The sequence below is a fragment of the Sus scrofa genome, chromosome 6 (genome assembly GCF_054392235.1).
Source record: "Sus scrofa isolate SSC_HxYL_T2T_F1_AM1 chromosome 6, Sscrofa_HxYL_maternal_Yorkshire_Landrace_v2.0, whole genome shotgun sequence".
Classification (NCBI taxonomy): domain Eukaryota; kingdom Metazoa; phylum Chordata; class Mammalia; order Artiodactyla; family Suidae; genus Sus; species Sus scrofa.
The window spans coordinates 150,419,127-150,438,842 of record NC_139388.1 but is presented as its reverse complement, the minus strand read 5'-3'; the positions used below and the strand labels follow the sequence as shown (position 1 = coordinate 150,438,842).

The 19,716-nt window shown below is 40.5% G+C and overlaps 1 protein-coding gene and 1 long non-coding RNA gene across 50 annotated transcripts in view; one reads left to right on the top strand and one right to left on the bottom strand.

Annotated features, from left to right (window-relative positions):
* The window catches only part of SGIP1 (SH3GL interacting endocytic adaptor 1), a 228,031-nt gene that overhangs the window by 56,905 nt on the left and 151,410 nt on the right, over window positions 1–19,716 (top strand). The gene's annotated exons all lie outside the window — the stretch shown is intronic.
* Window positions 2,388–9,655, bottom strand: LOC146402877 (uncharacterized). The gene is made up of 2 exons (XR_014808061.1): window positions 5,338–9,655; window positions 2,388–3,726 (listed from the first exon to the last, which is right to left on the bottom strand). It is a non-coding gene; the product is annotated as an uncharacterized LOC146402877 (long non-coding RNA).

Genomic DNA, 19,716 nt, shown 5'->3' with positions numbered 1-19,716 from the left:
TTTTAAGTGTGTGTTCTGTATATCTGAATTTAAAAAAAAATAAGGGAAACATTCTCTTTCTGTAGCTCAGATGTCCTTCTTTTCAAACTGTCTCAACAGAAAAATCTGCAGTCATCAGTTCTTCTACATCAGTGAGCAATGGAAAATTTGCTAATTATTTGTTAGGCATGATGAAGACATTTTAATATCAGGCACCTACTGTGAACTTGAAATCTTCATGGATTTTTCTCTAAGGTTGAGCCCTGACTACACTATTCCAGGAGGGAGAAGAGGGCTTGGACCCTTCTCCCTATCCTGCATCCTCACTCCGCATCTGGATTTAGTGCCAAAGTCTGAAGCATCTTATCAGGTCACTTCCCTGACCAGGCTACCTCTTCCTTTCAAGGAATCTGGATGCTTACTTATTGATCCTGTGATTCTTAGGCTCAAAATAAGCTTGTGAAAATGATCATGTCTAGGAGTTGGACACATTCTCCTTGACCTCCGTGTTGATAAAGTTCTTCCCTTTGCCAATTATGTTTACTTTCTTCCTTCTTATAGACTCAATTTTTTCGAGATGTTTTAGGTTTGCAGCAAAATTGAGTGGAAAGCATAAAGAATTCCCATATCCTCCCAGCCCCCACACGTGTATAGTCTCCCTCGTTATCACCATCTCCCACCAGAGTGGTACATTTGTTGTAACAGATGAACCTACATTGACATGTCATCAGCCAGAGTCATAGTTTACACGATGGGTAACACTTAATGATGTAGGTTCTATGAATTGAGATGGATGTATAATGACATGTCTTCACCGTTGTAGTATCACATAGAACAGTTCCACTGCCCTAAAATTCCTCTGCGTTCAGTCTATTCATTCCTCTCTCTCCTGTGAAGCTTGGCAACCATTCATCTTTTTATTATCTCCTTAGTTTTGACTTTTCCAGAATGTCATATAGTTGGAATCATATAGTCTGTAGCATTTTCAGATTGGCTGCTTTCACTTGATAACAGGCATTTACATTTCCCCTACATCTTCACAACTTGATAGCTCATTTCATTTGAGCACTGAATACTATTCCCTTATCTGGAAGTATCACAGTTTATTTATCCATATACTTCCTAAAGGACACCTTGATTGTTTCCAAGTTTTGGCAATTATGAATCAAACTGCTAAAAATTTCTGTGTACAGGTTCTTGTGTGGCCCTAAGTGTTCCATTCCTTTGCATAAATATGAAGAGCTCGATTGCTAGATTGTAGGGTAAGAGTACACTTGGTTTTATAAGAAACTGCCAAACTGTCTTCCAAGTGGCTTTACCATTTTGCACTCTCACCAGCCATGGGTAAGAGTTTCTCTTGCTCCACAATGCTATTCAATTTTCACATGGGTTGGTGGAGTGACTTGGCTTGTAGCACTTACTACTGTCAATGGCTGATTAAGCACAGGGTTCCCTTATACGACTATACTCTAGCCATTTGGGAAAATGGAATATTGGTGTGAGCTCTCAAGCACAATGAATTCCACTTGAGGTCAAAAACAGACCTGAGAGAGACCCAGTTCTCTTCCTCAGTTGCTATGCAACTTGCCGAATAGTTTTTCTTAATCTCCTATGTATTTTGGTTTCCTATTCCAAAGGAGAAGAGATACCAACGTATTTTAAAGCATATTTACCTAATAATATCCCTAAAGAATAAAACAAATATTCTGATAAGCTTTGCAAGTTTCTTAATGATTGATATCATGAGAAATGAAATTAAAGAATCTTATTCATGGTTACCTAATGACAAGAATGTGTTTTTCTTCTTCACAACTTAAAGTAAGGAAGTGCAATGTGCATATAAATTTAGAAATTTAAAAATACTTCTCTATCTATCAAACCTAGAAGTGAGAACGAAGAGTATTCGTGGGATGGTCTAATGGGAATAAACAACATATGTGAAAGAAAAAAAAATTGAAATGATTTTTTTTTTTTTTTTGCTTAATGTAAAGGTTTGTACCCGTTAAACTCCTCTAAGACTTATCTAGTTCTCAAAATTATTTTTTTCTATTCCCTTGCAGTTCTCATGGGGAAACTGTCCCAATCTATTAGGCCTGTTACTAAGATAAAATTTCTCAACCTGGAGGTACTAAAAAAAAAAAGCAACTTTTTTTCAGTAATTCTATATTTGTGATGAGATCTATGTTGTAGTGTATTAGGGTGATGAAGTGTGTGGCTTAGGAAGGTGCACTCAAGATTAAGCAAACTGGCTTCAGAAAACTCAATTGAGTCTCCATGTCCACCATCTGGTCCTTAACCTTGGGATCCAGGCACTTGATTTTTATCAGAGATGAGCAGGCTCTAGGAATGTGGGAGCAATCATGCTGTGGTCCAGACTCACCAGAGATGTGTGTATATATAAATATAGTCTTTTTAGGGCCACACCCACAGCATATGGAAGTTCCAGGGCTAGGCGTCAAATCAGAGCTGCAGCTGCCAGCCTACACCACAACCAGAGCAACATGGGATCCAAGCCATGTCTGCAACCTACACTGCAGCTCATGGCAACGTTGGATCCTTAACCCACCGAGCCACGCCAAGTATCGAACCCGCATCCTCACAGACACAATGTTGGGTTACTAACTCATTAAGCCACAAGGAGAACTCCCAGAGGTGTGTATATTAAACATACCTCTAGTGTATTAACTTATAATTAGAAAGAGAAAGCCAAGGGGCAGAGAAGGCAGTAGAGACAGACACCAACGGTTTCCTTTTCCTGGCTGGGGTGGTTATCATGCTTCTCTAAGCTTCAGTCCTTTCTGTGAGTGAGGATGATAATAGGACCCAACTTCACAAGACTGTGTGAGAATCATGAGATGAGGTATATAAAATGCATTAGCACTCTGCTTGTCACTTAACCAAACACTAAAATATTAGGGGAAGAAGAAATTTCCAGCTGCTTTGGTCAGTGCTTTCTCTCTAGGAATAGAGTATTCTCTCTCAGAAAGAGCTATTTCATTGATGTATGTAGAGTGGGAAGAAAAGGGAATTGGGAGATTGTAATAAAGGAGTTCCTGGCTTGAGCCATCCTTTCCCACCACAGAGATGAACTTTCCAATGACATCCTGCTTGCTGGGAGCTCCTTGCTTGAACAACGTTAGAGATACACATATTGTGTGATTTTTCTATACTTCATGCTGGTCGTTGACCTTTCAGTTGACACAGGCTTTCTTTAGTTCTAACTGGTGAGAAACAGCTGGCACAGGTGTGGCGATGTCTCCACCAATACCAGGGGACAGATATCAGGAACCATCTAGGTTCTGTTCTTGCTGAGCCTGGGCTCAATCTCTGAATTCTCATCACTGCTCTCCAGGCAGCTACTACCAATAGCTCATAATTTTTACTGGAAGTGTGATGTATTTGCCACCCTGTGGATGGGCCCCAATGAAGTCATCAGTTCTTGCTTTTATCTTAAACTATTTCTCATCACCAAGTGCTGTTTCCATTAATCAGATTTTCACCATGTTATGGGTCTTGGGATAACCTCCAAATATTTTCCACAATCTCACAAAATATGAGGGAATAAAGATTAAAGTTGTACTGGTAAACTCCTGAGTTTCTTTGTCAGATATCATGCATGAGAGAGAATTTGTACTTGTGGCATTCCATTCACTGGCTTTCTTAACCTATTCATAAATTTTATAAGGACGAATGATTCTATGGAATCTATATTGTAGAATACTACTTGGTAACATAAAGAACGAACTACTGGAGTTCCCATCGTGGTGCAGCAGAAACAAATCCAGCTAGGAACCATGAGGTTGCAGGTTCGATCCCTGGCCTTACTCAGTGGGTTAAGAATCTGGCGTTGCTGTGATCTGAGGTGTAGGTCGCAGATGCAGCTCAGATCCTGCGTTGCTGTGGCTGTGGTGTAGGCTGGTAGCTATAGCTCTGATTCAACCCCTATCCTGGGAACCTCCATATGCAGTGAGTGCAGCCCTAAAAAGCCAAAAAAAAAAAAAAAAAGAAAGAAAAAAAGAACGAATTACTGACACATACAACAGCCTGTGCAAGTCTCAGGGGAATTATGCTGTGTTGAAAAAAAGTAATCCCAGAAGGTAATACATTGTATGATTCCATTTATATAACATTCTTGACATGACAAAATTATAGAGAAGGAAAAAGATGAGTAATTCCTAGGGATTAGGGAGAGGGGAGAGAGGGAGGTGGCTGTGGTTATTAAAGAAGAAAAGTGGTTCTCAGAGAAACCAAACCTGCATCAGCCTTGGTCTTGAACTTCTAGCCTTCAGAACTGTGAGAAAATAAATTTCTATTGTTTAAGTTTTTAAAAAAAGTAGTTTGGAGTTCCCGTTGTGGATCAATGATAATGAACCCGACTAGTATCCATGAAGATGCAGGTTTGATCCCTAGCTTCGCTCAGTGGGTTAAGGATCCTGTGTTGCTGTGAGCTGTGTGAGGTCACAGACATAGCTCAGATCTGGAGTTGCTGGGACCCTTAGCCTGAGAACTTCCATATGCTGTGGGTGTGGCCCTGAAAAGCAAAAAGAAAAAAAAAAAATGTAGTTTAAGGGGTCCTTATAATAGGTCCTTTTACTGTAGCTTGACTGTAGTGGCAATCACAAGAATCTACATATGTTAGTTCCGTCTTAAAACACACAAACTCACACAAGAGACCATATTTTTTTTTTTTTTTTTTTTGGTCTTTTGTCTTTTTTGTTGTTGTTTTTGTTGCTATTTCTTGGGCCGCTCCCGCGGCACATGGAGGTTCCCAGGCTAGGGGTCGATTCGGAGCTGTAGCCACCGGCCTACGCCAGAGCCACAGCAACGCGGGATCCGAGCTGCGTCTGCAACCTACACCACAGCTCACGGCAGTGCCGGATCCTTAACCCACTGAGCGAGGCCAGGGATCGAACCGGCAACCTCATGGTTCCTAGTCGGATTCATTAACCACTGCGCCACGACGGGAACTCCACAACAGACCATATTCATGGAAGTCTGGTGATATCTGACTAATTCGGTGGATTTTATCAAATGTCAGTTTCCTGGTTTTGACCTTGTACTAGAATCATACAAGACTTAGCACTGCAGTGGGAAACTGGGTGAAGTGTATATATCTTTTTTTTTTTTTTGCTTTTTAGGGCTGCACCAGTGGCATATGGAAGTTCCCAGGTTAGGGGTTGAATTGGAGCCATAGCTGCCGGCCTACACCACAGCAATGCTGAATCCGAGCCATGTCTGCAAGCTTCACCACAGCTCACGGCAACGCCTGATCCTTAACCCACTGAGCAAGGCCAGGGATCAAACCCACAACCTCGTGGTTCCTAGTAGGATTCATTTCTACTGCACCGCAATGGGAACTCCTCTTTCTTATTTCTTACAACTGCATGTGAATCTACCATTATCTCAAAAGATTTTTAAAAGATCTGCGATGAGCATTTTGGGAATTGCAACTGCATTTTATAGTAATTAAGTAGCAAATAAAGAGATTTATTCCTAAAGAACAGGAGCTGAGAATGATGCTCAAGTGTTTTCAATCCTCAGGTGGCATGGTAGTGTTCTTAGTATTTCCTAATATTATTATAATGTTGCTAACTTTGGGGACTATGCTCAAAGATATATTTGCTCCCTTGCCTGACCTGAGTTATCTACATTAGAGCAAAAAGCTATTGACCTAACAATCTGTCAACCTGAGAACTTTATTTAGTATCTGATGAGAGAGAATACTGGTTTATAATTAGGAGTTTTCTTTTTTTCTTTCTTCCTTTCTTCTTTCCTTCCTTCCTTTCTTCTTTCTTTCTTTTTCTTTTTGTCATGCCTGAGGCAGTGGAAGAGTGGAAGTTCCTAGGGCTAGAGATCAAACCTGTGTCACAGCAGTGATCAGAGCCACAGCAGTGACATGTCCAAGCCCTTAATCACTAGGCCACCAGAGAGTTCTATTTTCTGTTTTTAATATAAAACAGTAAAATAAGTAAGCAAAAATGAGATTTTCTTTCCCTTAAAAACATGAAGGGCGAGTGTCCTGGATTTCTATATATTGCAGACAGAAATGGCAACCATACAGCATGTATGCTGCCAGACTCTGCTCCTGAGTCTATGGCAGACATGACTGGTGAATCATGGCACTTCATTTTGTGAAGAGCCTGGATTTTTCCTCATAATCCTTCTTAACAGAACATTTCAGAGGGATGTTAACAGTCAATTGCCATTGACACAAGATGGAGCCCCAGAGTCAGCATTTATGTGCTATTTTTCCTTCCCACAGTATGGAATTTTTTCTAGTGTTTCTAGTGTTTTCTAGTATTTCTGTCCATGCCAAATAAAAAAAGAATTTTATGCATTAACATTTTATTTCCTCTCCCAGGTTCACCTCATTTAAGCATGATTCCCATGCTTGTTGAAGTGCCTTTATTGTTCATAAATAAATACTCCCCAAATTAAGTGTTTCTGCATTTAAATGCAACATTCCTTGAAAAGTCATGCCATATGTAGCTGGTAAATTGTGAACAGATTTTATTTAATTCCTTTATAGTTCAAGCAGAAAAAAAATCACAACTGGCTAGTGTAGGGGAAGGTAGGTTGTCTTGGGCATGTGTGTATGTTTTAAGATATTTGCCCCTTTTGCAATGATTAATGTATACCGGCAACCTTCAGTGTCAAAGATTATCAGTTTATAGATGCTGACACTAGTGACTTGTATTGATGGTAAAGGTGCCTTTTAATCCAGGAGAAAAGCGCAAGCAGATAATTTAAATTTATTTCCTTTACATGAACTCTATTTCAGACTAGTTTATGAAAAGTAATAAAAAAATAGCAAATCATAGAATTATTTGCCTGAAGAGAGACTTCATCCAGTCCAGATTTATTCTGAGTACCTACAATGCACTGGGGCCATAGTTCCTAAAATATGTGCCGTTGGGCCCCAGGGTACAGTGGTCCCATGGAAACTTGAACATGTTTTCGAGGGGAACACAATATCTGTCAGATGCTGCATGAGCTTAAGGTACTTCACACTTTCAATCTTAGACCACGCTACATTCCTTCAAATGACTTCATATCTTTTCAAAGCTGGGTTTAGCATAGTTACTATGACAAAAAGCAAGTAAAGCATGAAAATCTACATAGAACAGGAAACGAAGGAGGCAGGGTCCAGCAAGAACGCATATTCCATTAGTAAGTAATTGTGGTCATTTTCAAATATAATAAAATTGATAATTTATTTTGATTTATGTGTCTCTTCCCCTCCCCCATACAGTTACCATGTTGTTAAGGAGGAGGAAAGAAAGAAAGAGAGAGAGAGAGAGGGAGGGAGGGAGGGAGGGAGGAAGGAAGAAAGAAAGGAAGAAAGAAAATAGTAGAAGTTGGTCCCTAATGCCCTTTTTAAAATTACTTTTAATAACACTTAAATTACCAATTTACTCTGAAATGCAGTTTCCAGTTAGGTCCTAGTATATATCCAGCCCAATTATTATTGTCCAATTTAGTGACAGTTGACAATCACAGTTGTCTACCTAAAGGGCAGCAAGATTTTGGAATAAGATCTGTTTGGGGCTTCTCTGCTTAATGAACAGAGCTATTAGGGTATTTCTATTTTGTGAAAATATGACTTAGACATCAAGTGAACTTGGGATCCTCCACCTAGGGCATTGGGAAACATAACTTCATCCGTGTTCTCTCATTTACTCCTCATGAAATCCCGTAAAGTAAGTATGATCAGCCTAATTTTCCACCCCAAATAATTGAGGCTTAATGGAATTTGGCATTCTTGTGCGTCTACACAGCTGGTAAGTGACGGAGGCTGCAGAGCTAAGTGACTTGCCTGAAAATTCGTAGCAAATCAGAAACAAACCTGAAACAAAATCCTGGTGTCCTGATTCCCGTCCCAGGACACTTTTCGCAAAGCCTTGCTTTCTCTCCAAATCCTCACTTGTCTTTTTCCTTCCAAGTTTGGATTTGCATGCTAAAGAAGGGGACTCCTAAATGTATGAATCTTATTTAACTACAGGAAAACTTGTGCTGATTTAATTGCTGCCGCTCTTGATTTTGACTGTGTGAGAAAAACATGTGAGATCTTAACAGCGTGAGCATCCGGGTTAGTTATGAATAAACGCTAACACTGTATTAAAACGACTTTCAGCTCCTGTAACCCAGGAGATCCCGAGGTCTTTCAGAGGAAGGTATCCTCTCCTCGAGTTTCCTGTACCTCAATGGCCGATCCTGTCTTTCAGGGAATTGGACACTTGGGATCTATTTTCAACCTAGTGAGCGCCAATTGAACACTGAGAAGAGTCAGGATTTTCCCATCAGCCTTCACAGAATTGATCTCTGATACCATCTTTCTAGCCCAGAGGGGCAGACGTGATTATAACCTAAGACCCAATGAATGCTAGAACTTTTACAAGATGTGACACGTTGGTTTCTATTGTAACGGGTATTTTAAAACACTGCTTTCCGGAGCTTCGGTGAGCTTTTGCTTTGCTTTTGTTCAATGGCATTTTAACATGCAGCCTTATGAACAGCATGTTAAACAGTCAGTCTTTGTGCCTTTGGGCTCCTTTCAATAAACTTATAGAAATTTAATTTTCTAAAATAGATTCATTACAGAGCTATGTGATTATGACTCATATCTAGACAAAAATTTCTATCTAAGAATTCATCTTCCTTTGATTTGAAGAGCTTTCATTTGTTCAACTATGTATCAAACATATATTCTTTGACAGTCATTCTGCTGGAGATGCAAGGGTGGAGCAAGCCTGAGACCACCTCCTGTAAACGAAAGTCATAAAAATGAAAAGTCATACTTATGAGGGGGCTGCATGATAAGGCATTAATCATACAGTAATAATAATAACCAAAGGCATTCACAAGTTCTGAGGGTTGCAGCAAGGAAAGAGTACCTGCTTCTATCTAGATGATGCTGCCAAGGCAACCTTTACAGAGGAGGTAATGATTGAGTTTTAACCTGAGGCTCGAGTAGGAGTTTTGCTACATGAGCATGTAGCAAAAAGGAATTCAGAGCAGAAAGAAGAGCATGCTCAGAAACCAGGGGGTGAATGGCATATTTTTAGGGAGGGTGCAAGGAGTTGAGTATCACTGGGTTGTGGCGTGGCACAGAAGGGCGGCGGGAGAGAAAGCCAGTGACATGTTGGGATTCCCATGGCGAATGGTGGTGTACACCAAGCCAGAATGGTGTTGTGTGGATTTGAGGGGAAAAGAACTGATGAATTTGAAGTTGGCGGAAGATGTGATCAGATTTGGAGATGTGAAAAATCACTCTGCCCATAGGGTAGAGAAATCTTGGACTAGAAGAGAAGCCATAAACAGATGTTATTCAAGAATCTTGCTGCCCTTTAGAAAGATAACAAGTTCATATGATTATCAACTGTCACTAAATTGGACGGTAACAACTGGGCTGGATATATAGTAGGACCTAACTAGAAACTGTATTTCATAGTAAAATGGTAACAGCAATTTACGTATTATCAAAAGTAATTTTTAAAAGGGCATTATGGACCAACTTTCCCAAGTTGAATTTGCACAAGGCTTCATCTTGTTTAGAATCGTGGCCTGGGAGTTCTCCTGTGGCTCAGCAGGTTAAGGATCCAGCATTGTTCCCTGGCCAGGGAACTTCCACATGTTGCTGGTGTGACAAAAAGAAAAAAAAAAGGAAAAGAAAAAGATAATAATAGAATCAGTGGCTGGTCTCTGCACAACAGGCCTAGTGCTTTCACTAATGCCTGTCTGGAAGGCCACAAGATTTGTGGCAAGTGGAAAGTGCATGTCCATTAGAGCCCGAGTCATGAGCTCGAATACCATCTATCTGTGTCTTTTTTTCATTGAGTTTTTAACTCTCCTAAGCTTTAGTTTTCTCATCTATAAAGGGTCATTAATAACAGATCCTATTTCAGAGAGTGGTAAGAATTATCTGAGATTAATCTTGTATAGAGAACAATGCCTAATGTATAGTAATTGCTCAATAAGAGTTCATCCCCTTCTTACCTTTTACTGCAAACGATGAGAAATCCAGGAACCCCTGCACATTTGCAACCTTCTTTTTGCAGCATTCTTATTCATAGGGCTTCAGAAACATGATCAGTCTTTCAATGTGACAGAGCTGAGAGCTCTTCCTCCTGTGTTGACCTTTCAAATACCAATATCTCCCAGGGTTCAGACTCTTCCCTGACATTCTTCTCAAGAGGCATCACAGCCAAGTGGAAGGAGCTTAGAATTGGAAGTCAGACTTGGATTGGAGTTCTTACACTGGGACCTTGTGCAAGCTCTTTAACCTCTCCAGGCCTTGGGGTTTCCATTTCTCAAATAAGGGCTAATGGCCCATCTCATATGGTTGTCGTAAAGACCAGCAGATACTCATTTCAGAACTGGCTCTCAGCTACCACGATGGTCCAAGCACTACTTATATTCTGACCTTCTTGTCCCTGGGCTTCAGAATGCTATGCCCAGATGCCAACTGGGTATTTCCTTTTGCATATCTCTCTGGCATCTGAAAGTTAACAGGTTTATGAACTCAACTCCCCTGAAATGTATTCTGTTTTTTTTCTTAATTATTCACCAGGACAATACATGGCACCATTATGTATTCTAATTACTAAAATAGAAATCTAAAAGGCTACCCTCTGCCTGCATTCAATGATAAGGTTCTGCCAGTTTTCACTCCCCTGTTGCACCTGTATCGTTGGCATCATTATCTTTCAATTGGACAATTGAAAGTCCCTTCCATTTGGTCTTCAGGTTTCTGGTCTTTGCCCATTCAGTTCCTTCCTCCACTTGGTCACCAGAGTTGTTTTTTTTTTTTTTTAACCAAACAACAGACTGATGATATCACACCCAGCTTAAAACCCTTAAGTGACTCTCCATTGCCTCCAGGATGAGATCCAAACTACTTAACAGATAATGTAAAAACTGTCATGACCTTGACCATTTCTTTCAGCCTTGTTTTCCTGATTTTCTTTACATTCTGGTTGCTCTGAATTGCTCTTCGTCTCCTGTACACATGCCTTTTCTTGCCTCATGTCTTCATTTATGCTGTCCCGTGCCTGGTATGCCCCTTCCAGGTCCTTCTTTCCCTAACTTCTTCTTTTTTTTTTTTTTTTTTTTTTTTTTTTTTTGGTCTTTTTAGGGCTGCACTCATGGCATATGGAGGTTCTCAGGCTAGGGGTCTAATCGGAGCTACAGCTGCCGACCAACCACAGCCACAGCAACACCAGATCCAAGCCACGTCTGTGACCTAAACCGCAGCTCACAGCAAGGCTAGATTCTTAACCCACTGAGCCAGGCGAGGGATCGAACCTGAAACCTCATGGTTCCTAGTCAGATTCATTTCCGCTGAGCCACAACGGGAACTCCTTTCCCTAACTTCTACTGTACTTACTTCCACCTCTGCCACCACCACCACCACCGCCGCTGCCACCCTGCCAAACCTGGATCCTAGGGGAGATGCTGGAGGAACCCCTCTAACATCCCTGTATGCAACACACCGTGACAAGGGTCACGACCTCCTTGCACCTCTCTTGACCTTTCTAAGCCCAGGCAGCAGGGACTGATCCTCACTAGATGCTTCCTGATCTGAACTGTTATATTACCTGTCATTTCCACTGATATTTCCTTGATGTTTTTCCCATTACGTGAAGGAGGGATTATTTAGGATGTATGACCTTTTAAAGCTCTCCTGCAGTACCCAGTGTCCCGCAAATACTACGTGCGTGTGAAGCGTTCTTCACTGGAGACTTTGTGTTGACAATTTGCAGTGATTTAGTGCTCCCACATTTCCCTACCAGTGAAAAAGTCTCCCCAACAGAAACCCAGAGATGGTCTTTGCCCTTCAAGAGCATAAATGCTGGTCTTTCTCAAAAGAAGTAAAAAGTTTCTGCTAAAAGCAGTCTTTGTTCTTCTTTATTGAAACCTCTACAGATTTCCCTTTCCACTATTATTGGCGGGGTTTTTTTTGGGGGGGGGTTGTTTTTTGATCGTGTGTGTGTGTGAGAAAATAGAATTTTAAAATCTATAATTGGAACAAAGCTAAATGACCTAGTCTCGTGTTTTCCAAAAAATGTCTGTCCTGACCCCCACAGTAATAAAAACATGTTCCATTGGACTCAGACTTACACACAGATTAAATGTGGAGTATTTTACAAACAACAACAGCAAAAATCTATTTTTTTTTCCATATGAGAGCCACTCTATTTTCTACTCTGTTTCACTTTTTAAATGCTTGTCAAAACCTGCTATATTGATTTCCTGACCCACTAAAGAGTGATCGCTTGTAGTTTGAAAAATATGGATCCAGTTAAATTCCTGTTCTAATATAGCCTTTCCTTATAATAGTCATATTAATAAAACTATATCTTTCTTTCCTTTTTTTTTGTCTTTTTGCCTTTTCTAGGGCCGCTCCCATGGCATATGGAGGTTCCCAGGCCAGGGGTCCAATCGGAGCTGTAGCCACCAGCCTACGCCAGAGCCACAGCAACGTGGGATCCCAGCCGAGTCTGCAACCCACACCACAGCTCGGCAACGCCAAATCCTCGACCCACTGAGCAAGGCCAGGGATCGAACCCGCAACTTCATGGTTCCTAGTCGGATTCGTTAACCACTGCACCATAAGAGGAACTCCTATATCTTTCATGAATACAGTAAATCTCACCTTCCTGATGCAGTGCCTCAAGCCTACCTGCATTTTTCTTTTGCAATAAACCAAGGAGCTCCTGCTGTCCGGTGAAAACTTGGTAGCTAGCTGAGAATCCAAGGTCTGGAGAAACTGGAGACTGCATCTCAGATCATAGGGATTTTCTGCTAGAATGACTTAAAGTCAAAACTGGGACACGAACCAGGGTCATGGAAACTTGCCATAGGGTTTGAGAGCTCTGAGTTTGCTCATGTGACCTGAGCTACCCAGATACTGAGCTGTGGACTGAGTGCAGCAGAATCACCTGGGAAATACTCTAATGTGTAAATTCCTGGGCCTCAACCCTACGGTTCTAAGCACTGGAGCAAAGACTGGAAACGTGAATGCTGTCAAGTCTGCCTGCGTGACCCACGTGTATGAGCATGACTGGAACTCTGATTTGGGCTTTAGGAACCCTGGATTCTTCCTCTAGAGAGCAGTGGTGTGGTCTGCCTCCCTGTCATGGTTGTGGTGGGGAACAAATGAAAGAGTGCATCTAGGAGCCCTTCCAAACAGCCAAATATCCTCTGGGTGCAAGGCACTCATATAAAAGTCTCCCAGCTTTTCCTGCCACTGTGGAAAATTATCAGTGTCAAATTTATCAATGAATTTTGAAATCCCAGCGTCAACTGCAGTGTTCAGACTGAGCATAACTCATAAATCTAAACTGCCAAAGTGGAGAACAGAGAGCATAAGATTGTCTCCTACTTCGCATGTTCCCTCCTTGCTCACCTTAAAAATGATTCATTATAACAATGTGTTATAAAGATTCTTTTCTTGTAATGTGCTTGAATATCTTGCTCCTGGTAACACCAGAAATTTCCTAGAACTTAAAAAAAAAAAGTTTCACATGAATTTTTAGAAATGTTACCAAATTAAGTCCTAAATTAAAACCAGCCTCTCGGAAATAAAATAACATGATGAGCTGTAGTTATTAACTGTGGGAAACAGTGAGATGTCTACGTATGTACTTGTTTTCTCCCCTTTTACAAACTTATATATCAAAATAAAGATAGAACATTCACCTTATATTTTAATCGCAGGTAGAGCCTGAATGAATCTGTCCTATAAGACATGATAAATTTTAACCTAATGCTATTTGACAATTCTTTGTCTTGGAAAAGGAGGTGGGAATCGAGTGTTCAGTCTTTAAAGTGAAGATATTAAAGATTTTCCAGGCTAATTGCGAAAAACACTTTTAGTTCTTTCATGGTACTTCTCAAGTAAATATTTTTATTTACTGGCATGTGATAAATAATAATATGTAAAATCACACATCCTGTATGGGATTTACATATCTCATACCATACTCTGGGTAAGTGAATTCAGAGTGTCTACGGTTAGTGGCCTGCAAGAGTTAAATTTTCATTGTAAAATGAAAGATGATGTGTACATATATACAATGGAATATTACTTGGCCATGAAGAAGAATGAGATAATGGCATTTGCAGCAAAATGGATGGACCTAGAAACTCTTCTGAACTCAGTTAGACAGTGAAAGGCAAACATCATGTGATATCACTTATATGTGGAATCTTTTTTAAAAAGGATACAAATGAACGAACTTGCAGAACAGAAACAGACTCACAGACTTTGAAAAACTTGCAGTTACCAAAGGGGACAGATGGGTGGAAGGAATAGACTGGCAGTTGAGGATCAGCATGTGCACACTGGGCTATATGGAACAATTGGCCAACGGGAACATGCTGTATAGCACAGAGAACTCTATCCAGGGTTCTGTGATGATATATGTGGGAAAGGAATCTGAAGGAGAATGGATGTGTGTATATGTATGACTGAATCACTTTGTTGTACAGCAGAAATCACCACAACCTTGTAAATCAAATACACTCCCATAACACTTTTAAAAAAGAAAAACAAAAAATAAATAAAATTTAGCAATTAATGTGATTTCAGACATAATAAGGAGATTTGAAAATCTGAAAGTCAGTGACTGAAATTAAAATATCCACTCGTATGGCTTCTAACAGAGCTTTTAAAGTGTGAAGCTATGCAGGTAAAAGAATAAGAAGAACCAGCCACACAGACCTCTTGGTTACCAGAACTTTAAAACACACTGAGAAACCCTTTACTAAAAACTGATATAAATTTTAGGGTAGGAAAACCTAATCTCTTCAGGCAAAATATTTAACATAGGGTCTAGAAAGGAAGGACAGATGAAATGGAAAAAGTAATTGCTTTCCAACTCTCCGCCAATATCTTAATAGTAAAAGTGCCTATGGGGGTATTTCTTTTAAATTTTCTGTAGCTGGATACAATCAACACCTTGCTGCTGGAACCTCAATTGAGCATTGAAATGTGCTGAGGTGGGGAGTTTACTCAGGATCAGAAAGGAATCTGAAAGATATTAACTAAAATTTTTGTCTTCCTCCCTTTTATTTCATTCCAACAAGAGAATCACAACACAGTGCTATGAGTCAAGCAGCACTTTATAGTTTGTGAGTCCCCATCACACATGTTGTCCTATTTGTCCTTCATGGAAACCTGATGTGATACATAGAGTTTGCCCTGATAAACTCTCTCTAAGGTAACCTAAATGTGATGAGATTTCTGAGAAGGGCAAGCGCTGCGGGAAGAAGCCACTTTTCTCCAGATCAGAGAAGCTACTAGGACTCCAAAGCTTACTCCTTGGATTTATTCCCAGGGTTCTGAATTTCATCTCACAAGGTAGCAGAACAGTCTGGGCAAGAAAACCACTAAAGTACAGAAACAGAAAGATTCTGGTGTGATGACTGAAGAAGAAGCCTACGTTTCTCTCTTGGAGGTTTCAGACCATGAGCTTTCTCCATGGAGGAACAGAACAGAGTGCTAGATGGGACTGTATGAAATTACCCAAATCATCAAAATGGTCAAATATGGACAATTTTATACAGGAAAACTTAAAAAGAAAATTATTTTCTATACTATTGGTATAAATCTGCAAAGTCTGAGTCTCGCTCTACCACTGCTTTGTTACGTGATCTTGACCAAGTCCATTTAACTTTCCCTGAACTGTAACAAAATAGCCTTTTTGTCATAGGATAGTTAGGGGGATCAAAATATGCCATGTGATGAATTCACAAACAATCACTGCTATGTAACTAGGTGTGAATTATTGTGTTGGTTCAGCCACGAGGTCGCTGATTGATTCTATACTCTGAGACATTTGAGGTTCCTCTGGGCCCCTGATTTCTAACTCTGAGTCATCGTGGGCTCTTCCCACCCCTCAATCCAACATCTAGTCATTCACTAAGTACTTACTACTGTATCTCCTAAGTAAGTTCTTTAACACACTCTTTTTTGTCTAGATTCCTGTAACACTGCTCAATCCCAGGGCCCCATCACATCTCTTGAATAGATTGTTGCCATGGTCTCTAAAGTGGTCACTCTATTTCCGGTCTTGACTCCTTAATCCATCTTTCCCAACACATACAAATCTAAACAAGTACATGCTTTGCCAAAAAGCTACTTTTTCTAAGTAATCACCTCTGAAATGAAGTCCAAGTTACTTAGTACACCATAAAGGGCTCCCTATGACCAGATCCTTTCCTACTTTTCCAGCCCCATCTCTTGTCACTGTCTCCTTTCTACTTAGGTTTAGTAACAAATAGCAAATTGTTTTTACTGATCCATACATGTCATCAATTTTGTCCTTCGGTGTCTATGTTTAGGTGGTTTCTTCGGTCCAAGGCACTTTTTTTATTCATCCCACTTTTTTGTTCCCACCAGACTAACTCTTATTTATTTTTGATACTCATGTTACTCTTCCCAAGTCCCTGGATTGGGGTGGATTTTTTTTTTTCCTTTGCTTTCATAGCCTCTAACTACTGCATATAAGCACACCCAAATATACTCTATTGAAATTCTGTTTTTATGAATCTCTCTAACTCAGCACTGCTCCTCAAAGGCAGAAGCCTCATCTTATTTATCTCTGTAGAAAAATATCTAGAATGATGTTTAGCATGCAATAGGTGCTCAGTAAACATTAGCCAAATGTTTTCTGGTGAGTTACAGGAGCCTGTTATCAAAGGAGAATGCAGGGTTGGTTCTAAGCATGACTTTGGAAGTTGTTACCTGGGAAGACCTTGGAGTCTTTCTGATTGACTCTTCCATTGCTCTATGACAGTAGTTCCCCCAGCTAGAACTTCATGAGCAGGGTTTTCTGGAGAAGTTGACCTGCACACTGTCTGCTTATCTTATCTCAGTTACCTTGCCCAAGAGGTCGAGAAATGAAAGGAGATGTAGAAATGGGAAGGGTCAACGGTGAAGAGATAGACAATAAGATATCTCTCTCTGATATCTCCCTAAAGAGTTGTAATGTGGCTTTGTTTTCCACTTGCATACCTGAAATGAATCTAGGGAGAGGAAGGTCATGGTTATTGTTATACCAGACTGTCTTTTAGTGGGATGTGGGGGGAGGCAATCAGTCTAGGTATCACAAAACTACTGTGTTATCTGGTGTGATCCCAGAATTCTTAACGCCTAGAGCAAAACAGTGACTCATGGCCCTTTTTTGGCCCCAAACTAGCCGGTATTCTTGCCATAACAGTCCATAAAGGCTTTGACTTTTGATCTAGAAGGAAATAGGGGTGAAGGCTAATTTGGTGTCTGAGAGTGAATAGAAAGAGGATGTGAAGTTTCATCATGACTGCCTGATACCTCTGATTGCTTCTGTGGTTCGTTTGGTTAGCCACATTGAGAGCAAAGGTGGTATGAGCCTGAATGCTTCTGATTGGAAGCCGGGTCCTCCAGGTAAGGTTTCAACTGCTTTGTTGTGACCAAAGCCATGTGACCTTGGTGGGGGAATTCACCTGAGTGTTCTAGAAGTGTATGTAACCTTTCCCCTCCATGCATAGCTTTTCATCTAAGGAAACTCTGAGGTCTTGCCTTCATAGATAATTTCAAGATGCTGGAAGCAGGGAGTTAGATCTCAGATTTTCTTAAATAAGTCTTTTTTCCCTTTTCAAAAGTTTTTTTGAAGTACAGTTTATTTAAAATATTGTGATGATTTCTGCCATACTTTTAAAAGTGTCATATAGTAGGAAAAATATTAGGCTTGGACTCAGATACAAATATCCTTAAACATTAGTGAACTGTATTAACCATGGGGTCTTACACATAATGTCTTAGAGCCTCTGGCTACTCACATGTAGAAAGTGGATGGATGATATATACTCAGCAGGACTGATTTATGCATTAAATGAGATAAAATATGTAAGAGGGCCTAGCACTGTAATTAGCACACAGTAAAAACTAAGTTGAGGAGTTTCTGTCGTGGCGCAGTGGTTAACAAATCCAACTAGGAACCATGAGGTTGCGGGTTCAATCCCTGGCCTTGCTCAGTGAGTTAAGGATCCAGCATTGCCATGAGCTGTGGTGTAGGTCACAGACGCGGCTCGGATCCCGCGTTGCTGTGGCTCTGGTGTAGACCAGCGGCTATGGGTCCAATTTGACCCCTAGCCTGGGAACCTCCATATGCCGCAGGAGCAGCCCAAGAAATGGCAAAAAAAAAAAAGACAAAAAAAACCACCAAAAACCTAAGTGGACTTTTTTCTTCCATCATCATTGCTGATGACCAAGCTCTTTAGTTTCTAGTGCTGCTTCTGAAATAACTGGGTTTTTTTCTTTTTTTCCTCCTGCTACTCTGTTTTGAAAACTGCAGGTCCTGCAAAAGCACTGTGGCTGTTTGTCTTAGAAACAGATGGGTGACTGGCCTGGCCAGAAGGAAAACAGGCTCTATGAGCGAGACATGACAAAGGACTTGGCTGATTGTCTGTAATTTAGAGCATCCATCATCATGGGTCTGGGGACAGACAGTGAATTCTAAACCTGACGCAGGCCCAGATTTCTTCTGAACTGTTAGGTAACATACAATTTCTGATAAAGATTCACCACGATGTTCATCATGCTTGGCATCGCTGAGGTGTCTCAGCCAAGATCATTTATTATATGCTATTGTTCCACACTAAGGGAAAAAAAATTGAGTTCTTACAAAGGAAAGGCCTTAACCTGAGATCCATGATACATTCAGCCAGTCTATAAGGCAGGAATAATATACACAGATTGGTAGGGAGATGTGTGTGCCAACATTTTATTAGGAGAGGATCCATAACTTTTATTAGATGCTCAGGGGAGTCTGTGACCAAGAAGAAGTTGAGCCACTGCTGTGTAGTAAAAGACTGAATTTTTTTATAGCTAGAGAGACCATTTTCGTAAGTCCTTGTTTTTCCTAAAATTCTAAAATATATTCCCTCATGAAAACAGGATTGAAGCCATGCATTGTGTCTATTAGCTCTACTATCTTTTTTTTTTTTTTTTTCTTTTGCCTTTTCAAGGGCCACACCCATGGCATATGGAGGTTCCCAGGCTAGGGATCTAATCGGAGCTGTAGCTGCCGGCCTACACCACAGCCACAGCAATGCCAGATCCAAGCCATGTCTGTGATCTACATCACAACTCACGGCAACGCCGGATCCTTAACCCACTGAGCGAGGCCAGGGATTGAACCTGCAACCTCATGGTTCCTAGTCGGATTCGTTAATCACTGCGCCACAACGGGAACTCCCTGAACTCTACTATCTTGTAATGGGGTTTTTACTACGTTTGCTTCTCAACAGAATTCAAACAGATATTTCAAGGTCCGTTCTAATTGTTTAAGAAAACTGCCTAAACGTACAATACCCTTCCTTTAACCATGAACTTTCCCCATCACTCCCATATTTCAAAAAAAGATACTAACTGTTTGGCTATCTCAAAGGATGGTTTCCTTTAGGATAGGAACCAAGGCTTGCAGTTTTATTCCAGTGGTCATGTTGCCTGGCCCTGGCATCCTTTTTATTTTTTTTAATTTTTATTTTTATTTATATTTATTTTTCTTCTTCTTTTTTTTTTTTTGAAGAACACCAACTTTATTCCTTTTATGCCTCCTAAAGGGAGAGTGGCTTAATGCATAATTTTGGAGCTTAAAAAATAATTGAATATGCTTTACTTATAAATAAAACCTGCCGAGTCCTGGAGCATACACTTAAGCGGGTGTGGAAGAGAGAGCTGACTTTCTCCAG